The following is a 10,944-nucleotide window of genomic DNA, read 5'->3' on the forward strand; positions in this document are numbered from 1 at the left end:
CTCTAGCTGCATATGTATCAAAAGATGGCCTAGTCGGCCATCACTGGAAAGAGAGGCCCATTGGACTTGCAAACTTTATAAGCCCCAGTACAGGGGAACGCTAGGGCCAAAAAGTGGGAGTGGGTGGGTGTGGTGGGGGGAGGGTATGGGGGACTTTTGGGATAGCATTGGAAATGTAAATGAGGAAAACACCTAATTAAAAATATTAAAAAAAAAAGAATAACATAAAAAAAAAAACATTACCTGGTTCCTGTCAGTCCTTTGAAGGCATTCCTCTGTTTTGTGACCGATACTTCTATGTACCTCGCCTGCTGTGACTCCCTACTCCTTTGTTTTCTGTATTATATAAGACTGGTGTTTGCTTTGTGAAAAATTACATTCTGATACAGAAAAAAAAAAAGAAAGAAAGAAAGAAAGAAAGAAAGAAAGAAAGAAAGAAAGAAAGAAAGAAAGAAAGAAAGAAAGTGTGTAGCGATATCCTGCAATTCTAGCTTAGAACTCAAAGAACACATCACATATTTGTCAGACAGCACTGGTTAATTCCATCACAGTTACTCTAGGATTACTCTAGTGTTTAAGGTAGGCTATGAGGTACTAGAACAATTTCTGCAGAATGACCATATCAGAACTGGACTTATATGAATCATGGCATATTGGAAGTATTGATGGAGACTAGCAGTGTCAAATGATCACCCATGCTGTTTTCTTTTGAATAAGCATCCAGTAATGATATGTAGTCTACACTGACAAATGCTTTCTTCCTAAATTGTTTAAAGTTGCTATGCTGGTGCTACTATAAGTTTTCTGTAGCAATTGGAGAGGAGGGCATCTTTCATCGTAGCTGTTCTACATTGTAAGCACTATAGATGACATAGGGTATAAGTATGTTAATGGCATATTTTCTTTATGCAAAAAGACACAAATATATGCATAAATATATATGATTACTATGTTAAGCATTCTGACTATTGCTTTGGATGAAGAACATATCTAAATCATTCAGAAGACTGTCTGTATCAGGAATATGCAAATTTTTGTGTCATGAACTAATAGAGACCTTCATTGTTGCATGAACACTGCCACTGGCAGCCATGACAAGGTGCACTGCCCACAAATAAAGTCTACTAGATTAATGATCACAAGTCTTTATGGTCTCTCAAGCCATGAATATTCATTATGTTGAAGATTTGTAATGGAAAATAATAAAAACTTGAGTTTAAGTTAGACAACCATTTCTACTTCTCTATAATATATAAATTCCAGAATGACAGCTGTAGACTCTTGTTGCATAAAGAAAGAAAAAGAAAGAGATTTAAATCCTTTGGGATACTTCATTTATACTTATTCATTTGATATATATATCAAATGAATATATATACATATGTATGCATATATATATTTTTTTTCTCCATACCTGTTCTTTGGCACATGTTCATCTCTCAGCTCCTTGAAATCTACTCATCTTAAAAACAAATGATTGGTTTTTTTACATGGAATAATATATGAAATATATATTATAATTAAAGAATTACATAGAAGTCTGTGGAAAACTAACTTAAAACAAAAATATACTGTACAAGCAATAACAACAACAACAGAAAAGCCCTAAAATGAATCTGTTCACATGCGTTATAGATATTATAGGTTAGCGGATCAGGAATATAAATTCCAATTTGTTACTTATCTACTGAATTCTTATTTGTAAAGTTGCACTCAGATACAGTTGAGTTCTCCACTGATAGATATTAACTGTCATTAGTCAGCTCTTCATCATTATAAGGAAATGCCTGAGATAATTTATCTTTGAAAAAATGTTTATTTTGTTTTACAGTTTTGGATACATCAGTCTAAAATTGGCGGGTGCATTATTTGCATCTGTTACTGAATGTCAAGTGTAGCAGAAACAACTGCTCATCTCCTCAGTCATGAAGTAAAGAGAGAAGAGGGCAAGGCAGAGAGTGGGTTTCCAGTGTCCTTGTCTGCAGCACTTAAGATCACCCATTAGGGCCCAGTTGGCAAGGAAGACAGGACCTCCTGATCAATGCAGTTATGGAGAACAAACCGCAGATCAATGGAGAACATAAATCATCCAAAGTATGCAGCCATCTGAAGAAGCTTCTGGATTTGAATGACTTCAAGTTGAGTCCTGCCCTAGACACTTAACATATGTCACTTATCAGTTCAGGCACAAGTCTTTATTTATGGTCTTCCTGAGGAGCTATTGCATGCTGTTGGTCTCTACCCATATTCTCACATTAACTACTTTCTACAGTAGACTGACACTTGTGGAATTGACCTGAACTCGAAATAGAAGTAAGACAGGAGAACTCAAGACAAAAACCTTCCCTGCTTTCTATATTTTCCAAATATTCTTTGAAAATTCTTATTTTTTCTTCTCAAATGAAATGCCAATATTCCAATGCTGTAATTTAGTTCATACACTAAGATAAAAGGAAATGAATATTTATGCCCTGTCCCAGGAGCTGAAGCACTTTGACAGTTGCTCAATATACTAGCTACGCTGGTGTAACAGTACTGCTGACTCAGTGTTTTCATTCAAGTGCAGGTTTCCCTAATGTTGTTGGCCTCCTGCAGTGATATGGACATATAAGTAGGTAATTCCATGGATACACCAGTTTTATTATCATCAAGCACAGGTTTCATAGTGACTTGCAGTCATTTTCTTAATTATAATTTCTCTCTTTTCCCTTATGTGTGAAACTTAATCTAAAACTGACTCTCTTCCTTTTAGTTCATGGAAGGCCTCATGCAAACCTTTAAGTACATAGAAAGAATGAAGCAGATGTTAAATTTGTTCTTTACCTAACACACAAGTAACAAAACTCACATAATAACACAATTAGCTTAGGAAAAACTGTCAGTCTAACTTACTTATGAGAGAAAGTCTTTTGTTCCTCATACTATTGCTTATTATTTCTATTTTAGCTTGAAAATGTTATTATCTATTAAAGTAATATTACCTTGTTATTTATCTATAATGTTACCTAGAAATGGGCAATATACTCTTGATTATAAGCAGTTTCATGTATATTTTATATTTCATTGTGGGTATGGGTGGTATATACATGTGGGTGTAGCTGGGTGTACGTTTTTACTCATAAGCACAGGCCAGGAAAGGACATTAAACGTCTTTCCCTATTGTGTCTCATTGAGGCAATATGGGAAGGGCTTCTTACTTAACTTAGATACCAGGTTTCCATCAAGGCCACAAAGCTCCTGAGGTCGTCCTATTGCTTCTGACTGCCACCCATGCGGAGCTGGAGATCCAGTCACACATGACTACATCTGGCTTTTAAATGGGTACTAAGGATTTATTTTCAGATCAATACATCCTCATATTTACACAGCAGGTTTTCTTACCCAGTGCACATCACCCAAGCCATGTAACATATTTCTAATCACTTATGAATGTCTTGATACTAATAGCAAGTAATCCTATGTTGTCATCCTCATCTACCCACCCCATTAGATTGTTTTCAAATGAGGTATTAATTAGCCCAAAAACTAAAACAGTGTCTTGTTTGGAAAGACCATTAAAAATATGTCTGTTTTTTGTGTCATTTCTCACTAATTTATATTATGACTCCAAAGGCTGGAAATGCCTCTTCCCTGTAAAAATGAACTCCTGATATTTTATGACTGTATACACTCAAGAGTTTTCCAAATTTGGGGAGAAAAATCACAAGTTTCTTGGTGTATAACATTATTCTCACTGTCTTCTAAAAGAGAACAGAAGAAAAAGCAGACTAAGTTCCAAGGAACTTTCAATCTCATACCTGTGACAAAGCAAAGATTAGGCTCTCCCAGCAAAATTAGGGGATCCTGTTAGCCTCCCATTGCTATGCCACTTCTTCACAAGATTCCTTAACAGTCCTGGGCAGGAAGCACCAGCTAAATGCAATTGCTCCCTGCCTTTGAAAAATGGAAGTCGCAGTCAGGGTATAACTGATTAATGGATTGATTTATGTCTGTGTTCATTTCAGACTTTCCATAGAATAACACTTTCTTATGAGTCAAAATACCAATTAAACATTTGCTGCCAATATAAAAACATTTTTTCTTAATGTGAATTGTAGCAGAAGAAATAAAAAGTACTTGTTTGAAATGAAAAAAAATATTATTAAGGGCTTGAAAACATGATTTTTTTAGGACTACATGGTATAGGAAATCAAATTCCAAGAGATTGTCCTCTGATCTTCACATATATGCTGTGGTACACAACTATCCATATACATATATGTGTGTGTGTGTCTGTGTGTGTGTATGTATATATATATATATATATATATATATATATATATATAATATGTGAATCATTACAATTTTTTTAAATTCACTGAATAAGAACTCTAATTACATCCTTGGTAGTTGGTTCTCTTCTATGACCATGGTCATTCAGAGGGTTCCCAGAATTCCCAAAACTCAGTAGTAACTCAGTGTTTCTAAACCGATGTATTCAAGACATGGAGTTTATCCTAATACCTTGCTTTCTTTGTAGGAAACTGGAAATTTATACTCACTAAAATGAAGGTGATATTGTTGTCAACCCCCATTAACAACCAGGGTGAGTCATTTACACTGAGTCAATGTTTCACACATGTTGCTATGCTGATTGCTAAGAGGGGTAGGCATGTTTCATGTGATTCCATCAGAAGAGCATGAACTTGACCTTGATTTCATCTAGAATGCCTTTTATATATTTTTTTCCTCTGCTGTTTTTCAGCTACCAAAACACTAATAGTGAGTACTGAGTCCTTCAGTCAATTTCTGAATTCACTAGTGGTATAAGAGACCTTTCCTATTCTACAGCAACCCCTGTGCCTTGAACAGTTTCCTCAGTGTTATTATTATAACTTGATTAACTAAGTTGTGTGAGATATAATTCACGTGAAATTCTGAAACATGAGTCCCATGTTTCAGAATACTATCTTATGACAATATGGTTTATATGGTTGGTTATACTGAGGGAGGAAATGGAATTCCAGATAGACTGGATATATATTTGCCACCTTTTTTTCTAGTAGAAAGGTCTATGTTTTACTTATGTTTCAACTGCTTTGACAAAACACCATGACCAATGAAACTAATAAAAGAAAGCATTTAATTTCGGTCCTGCAGTTAAAGAGGGCTAGAGTACATGGCTAAGGCACTTCCTTGGACTCAGGGGATTGACAGAGCCTCACAGATGCCTCTGGATCGAACACCTGTTGTTGATTGGTGAATGTTGTTTGTGAGTGGATGGAGTTATTGCTGCTGACCGGTGTGAGCTGATCTGCTGATATCCTGACAAGACAGATTGTATTTGAGCCAAAGACATATTTCTAAACAGGATTACATCCTCCTTTGCTCTGTTTTCCTTTCCTTTACACTACCCCTGGTTGGTGTTGGGCTAGAAGAGAGGTTAGAGCATTATGTACACTTATTAAGGTAGGCAATATAAACATTCACAAGAGTCTAGTGGAAATGTACCTGTACTTGTGATTTATTTAAAAAGGCAAGAATTCGGGGTCTCTACAGCTTCTGATTGTGTCTCGCTTATTTTTAAAGCTTGGCCTGCACTTGAATACTCCCAGTTCTTTTTCCCAGGATGCTGTAGTACCAAGAACAATGGAAAAATCTATCTTTTAACTTTCTTCTTCCTTTGACTTGATAGGATGACTTCATTTGGAAGCCTAAATTAATGAGCTTACCATTATAAAGCCAGATAATGAAATAAATTTTGTGGCAATTCTATTGCTTTTAGTTTATTCTTTAAAAAAAAAATCATGTTTGTTTATACAGTTTTGCCAACAATGTTACTTACCAACTGTGTACATTTGAGTAAAGTTATATGTAAGAACCCAATTAAATAATAGTGTGTAAGACAAAAAAATTCTGGACTTTCAGAGAGATTGCTTTTGCTTTGCATATAGAAATCAATCCTGCTTTCAGAGAAGCATGGAATGGTATAAACCTGTAAGTCTTGATAGCTATATATGCCCAAATGAATCTCGCCTTGACATCTCAGGGCATTTGGTTCCCAGTTATGTATTTTCTCAATAAAGGTTTGATTTCTGATGGTCTCAGCTTCCTGTGGTCACTGAGTAGCTGAGGTACATAGATTCCCAATTCTCCCACTTCTCCCTCTCACATTTTAGATATTTGTCTGGTCTCTAACCAGAATGAATTTTCCCATTTTATCTTGTAAACCAGAGTACTGATTTAGTTTATAGAAACTTCAACTGTATTAAATATGAATGTTAATGTTTTCCTTTAAACATTATTTGTAGATTTCTTTTAAGCAGTGCTTTTTCTCTTTTTCTTCATTGCCACCATCACTGTTACTATGTATAGAAGTGTACTTTTTAATGTATATGTGCCCCCGCTTTGTGCATGTACTCATGATCCAATATCCAGTCTTCATGTATGTGCATCTCCCTAACTCCTCTAGTGTTTTTACCTTTGATTTTTACAATCCTGGAGTGTTCTTTAGACAGGACTCCAGTGCCCATTCCTCTTTCAAGAAGAAGCATGTAGGAGGGTAGCTGCCTTAGATTTATTTTCCTTCCTACTGGTAGCTAAATATATTTTCTGAACATTTTTCTTTCCTTGAATGAGAGGTCTGCCAATGGTTATGCTTCCGGGAGAGGAGGTAACCATTAAGTTTGAACTCAGAGTTGAGCAGAGAGAAAGAAGAACTGCTTAAGCCTCACACCCTAAATACCACAGACCACATTCCCACAGTTCCTCAAAGCCTGAAGCATGATTTCTCAACTGTAGCTCAAGGCTAAACCGTCTCAGAATTATCTGACCCCTGGCATCTGCTGCAGAGCTTCTCCCAGCATGCTTCAGGACAAGTTTTGACCTCTTCAAACTAGCCAACTCCCCAAATAATATCAGCTTCAAAGTATGACTTTTCTTTTGCTTGAAAATTTCATTGTTTATCTTAAAATTCAGGAAAGTGATCAGTTTATTCTCATGCTAGTTGTTGTTCATAAATAACAGCAGCAACAAGAAAAAGAATCCCTACACTCCCCCTCCCACTTCATTTGCAAATGAAACAGAAATCTTTTTCGTTACCTTCTTCAAAGAGGAAAGTAAATTACTCCCCTGGACTATCTCTACATACACTTGACATTTATTTATATTCATATTTACGGATGTACGATATTATTTGAATTTGGGCTTTCTATTTAACATATGCTCCTGTTAAATGTATGCCAACTTAGAATGCTTCCTGAGATTTAAGAATTCTCAGTTAAGAAAATTAGATACATAACCAGAAAATTTTTCAAATAGATTAGTGGAAGCATTGAAGAATAAAATATTAGGAATTGGCTCATATTTAACATTTCAAAAAAAACCCTTGTGACCTATTTCTATAATCTAGATTTGAGATTGGCTGAACAGATTTGATCTAGAATTATAAAGGAATTGTCTAGTCATGCCAGCTGTATATTTGATGGCAATAATAAGACTTTAAGGTTTCAGTCTCATTTGAAGGCATTGTAAGATGTTCTATTCATTTTTCTGTCCTTAGATTTTATTGTCCTGCTTCAAAATTTATGGATATTTTCTTCTAGAAGAAAGCTGCTTGATGGAACAATTTTCAAGTGTAATTACATTTTGCTCATGCTAGCAACAGAATCATTAGTATTCTCATTATTCAGATCTAATTCATTATCTGATAAGAGCAAATATTCCTCATACTTAACTTTCAATAGTTGATTTTGCTTATTTTTTGTTCTCAGTAGGCATCCCCTCCACTTCCTGCAAATGGAAATTCATTCTTTTCCATAAGAGGATATTCACTCTTCTCATTAATCTATGTTGATTACCTTCATCACTGCAAACTAAGATTTTTTATTTGTCTGTTACTTTTATTAGTTTAATTAGTTGGTACATATCCTAAGGGGTTTGAACATTTATGATAGTTAAGGTATGAAGCAAAGAAAAGCAACAGCCAAGTGAACTGAAATGTAAATAGAATTTAGCCCCCAAAGCTCCTGAAATTGAAAAGATGACACCTATATTGGTTTCATCCTTGTATATTTAAATGAGAACAAAATTCATGTAGCTGTCCAATGGCCATGGAGAACTGGGTATACGTGAAAGGGAAGCTGGGATTAAAATAGGAACGGTGGACAAGAGAAGAATGAAGCTAAGACAAAGCTCTGATCAAAGCTCAAAGTTTAATTTTTAGTTCTGTGTTTATATAGGGGGAACCTAAAGACCCACCCTTTGTTTCAGCTGGATTCTGTTGTAAAACAGGCTCAGTAGCTCAGTGGGCAGGCTGCTTCTGCAGGTGGGAAAGGCAGGGGACTTCTACCTAGGTCTGAAGACTCCATCCAGGTCAGCAAAAGACTGACTGTGGCAAAAAATTAAGGTCTGATTAGCCTGCTCAGGGCTGGAGGAAGGGCACAAACTCACACTATTATTCACCCATGTACTATGCTATAACAATTTACAGAACATGTGTTTTGTAGTTATATACTTTTTTTAACCAAAAGAAGATTGAAGACAGAAAACGAACAGGAATTTTGTGCAAATCTGAAGTACCAGCTTGGAAAGCAAGCCGTTCAACTAGACAAATCACTATCAGTTAGAGTGTCTCCTTTGGTGGAGGCTGATCTGCTGACAATAATCTCAATAAAAAAAAAAAAAAAGATGTGATAATATAACTATGATTAATTCCCTGAACTTCAAATAGACTTGCACAACATCATACATGGGCAATAGCTAAGAAAATCAAAACTGAAATAATACAATTTTGAATATGTAAAGGCAAATAAGGGTCTGGAGAGTTATTAAACACACAGATACACATACACATTTCAGGCAGAAGACTTTTGTTAAGATTCATTTTTGTTTTTACTTTGTATGTGTGTGTCTTTATCCACATATTGATGAAAGTCAATCACTTCTCTGCAAATGCCTATAGGGAACAGAAGAGGTCTAGGTGATTGTTCATGTTCTGATAGTGTCTGCAAGCATAGAAGCCAGCTAACTGATACAGTCCATCTAGCAAAATCGTCTACCTTGGAAACTAACTTCCCAGTCAGGAAGGAGATGCAGATGAGGTAGAAGGAAATGTGAAATGGTGTGCGAACCCTAGGCTAGGATTGGTAACTTGAAAATATGGAGGTTGCCTTGATCTATGAAGATAAGAAGTTGAAGAGGCATGGACTAGAAGATTTTAATGGCAGTCCAGCAACTTGCATCTGGCCTCACTGTCAACATAATGAGTAAGGGTCCATTTTCTATGATATAATGAATTTTACCATCCAGCAGGCAATCATTCTCCCTATGTTTTTAATGTTTCTTTTAAAGTAACTAACCAGAAGTCTGTAATTTGCCTGCCTTCTGATGAATAATAATGATAATGATAATAATAATAATAAAGATTACACAAATGTCATATGTGAGTAAGAATACTGGAAATTTAAACTGCTTTGGATGTAGTTCTATAAACCATCACTTTAAAGTTATAAAAGAAAGAAAATTCTGTGCTCCTTTATTGCTTTTGCTTCTTGTGAAGACACGTACATATATTCATTAAAGAGCAAATATCTTAACACTACAGACACATTTTTACCCACTAGGCTTCACCGTGCAGTTACTACATCGCTGGCCTTCATCACATCCCTCATTGGTTTAGTTGACCCTTTACTGTTCCCCTTATTCCTTTAGCTGTGTTACATAAAAGACAAAGCTGATTAGCCATATTTTCAAGAATAAGGAAGAATGCTTATTATTTTTACAACTGAGATAGTAAAAGAATACTCAAAAATTGCACATACTGTAAAGTCACAAGATTAATTTTATATTAAAATTCTACAACTCAAAAATCCAGAGAAATAATATTGCTCATTACTCAAGGTATGTAGGACATATAATATATGATATAAACATAGTGTATAATATCATTGTATAATACCTTATGTATAATGTACATTGTCAGGTTCAATTATATATCATAGCAATTATAACATAATTATAATGAATACAATTTTTAATAGATTTTTATGCATAAAATGCAAGACATGACAGATTGGTTCCATTACTTTGGAGGGTAGATATGTTTTTGAGTAGTATATGTATGACATAATTATTCAAACTTTTATTTGACAAAATGCTGAAGAAGACAGAGGAATTACAGTAAATGGAGAGGGGTCTATATCATCGTACCTGAATGAAATCTGTAAACTGTAACTGAAAGAAATATGTTTTGTATTATCAAGAACTGCTCACTATACTAATTTTTAATACTGTATTTAAAAATATTTTATAATTTTGATTATGAATCATGCAATAAATGCCTGGACTTATCAGTTGTTTGTAAAAGCAGTTTTCATTCCAGAATGAATGTTTTCAGATTCTCTCTTTTTTTTTTCTGGGTATCTAATTCTAACTTAATTACACTTTGATCAAGAATATTTAAACAAACTTTGTCTCTGTAACTCCTTCCATGGGTGTTTTGTTCCCAATTCTAAGAAGGGGAAAAGTTTCCACACTTTGGTCTTCCTTCTTCTTGAGTTTCATGTGTTTTGCAAATTGTATCTTATATCTTGGGTATCCTAAATCTGGAGCTGTGACGAAAGGATGGACCATCTAGATACTGCCATATCTGGGGATCCATCCCATAATCAGCTTCAAAATGCTGACACCATTGCATACACTAGCAAGATTTTGCTGAAAGGACCCTGATATAGCTGTTTCTTGTGAGACTATGCAGGGGCCTAGCAAACACAGAAGTGGATGTTCACAGTCAGCTATTGGATGGATCACAGGGCCCCCAACGGAGGAGCTAGAGAAAGTACCCAAGGAGCTAAAGGGATCTGCAATCCTATAGGTGGAACAACAATATGAACTAACCAGTACTCCCCCAGAGCTCATGTCTCTAGCTGCATATGAATCAGAAGATGGCCTAGTCGGCCATCAGAG

The sequence above is a fragment of the Mus caroli genome, chromosome 3 (assembly GCF_900094665.2).
Source record: "Mus caroli chromosome 3, CAROLI_EIJ_v1.1, whole genome shotgun sequence".
Lineage (NCBI taxonomy): Eukaryota > Metazoa > Chordata > Mammalia > Rodentia > Muridae > Mus > Mus caroli.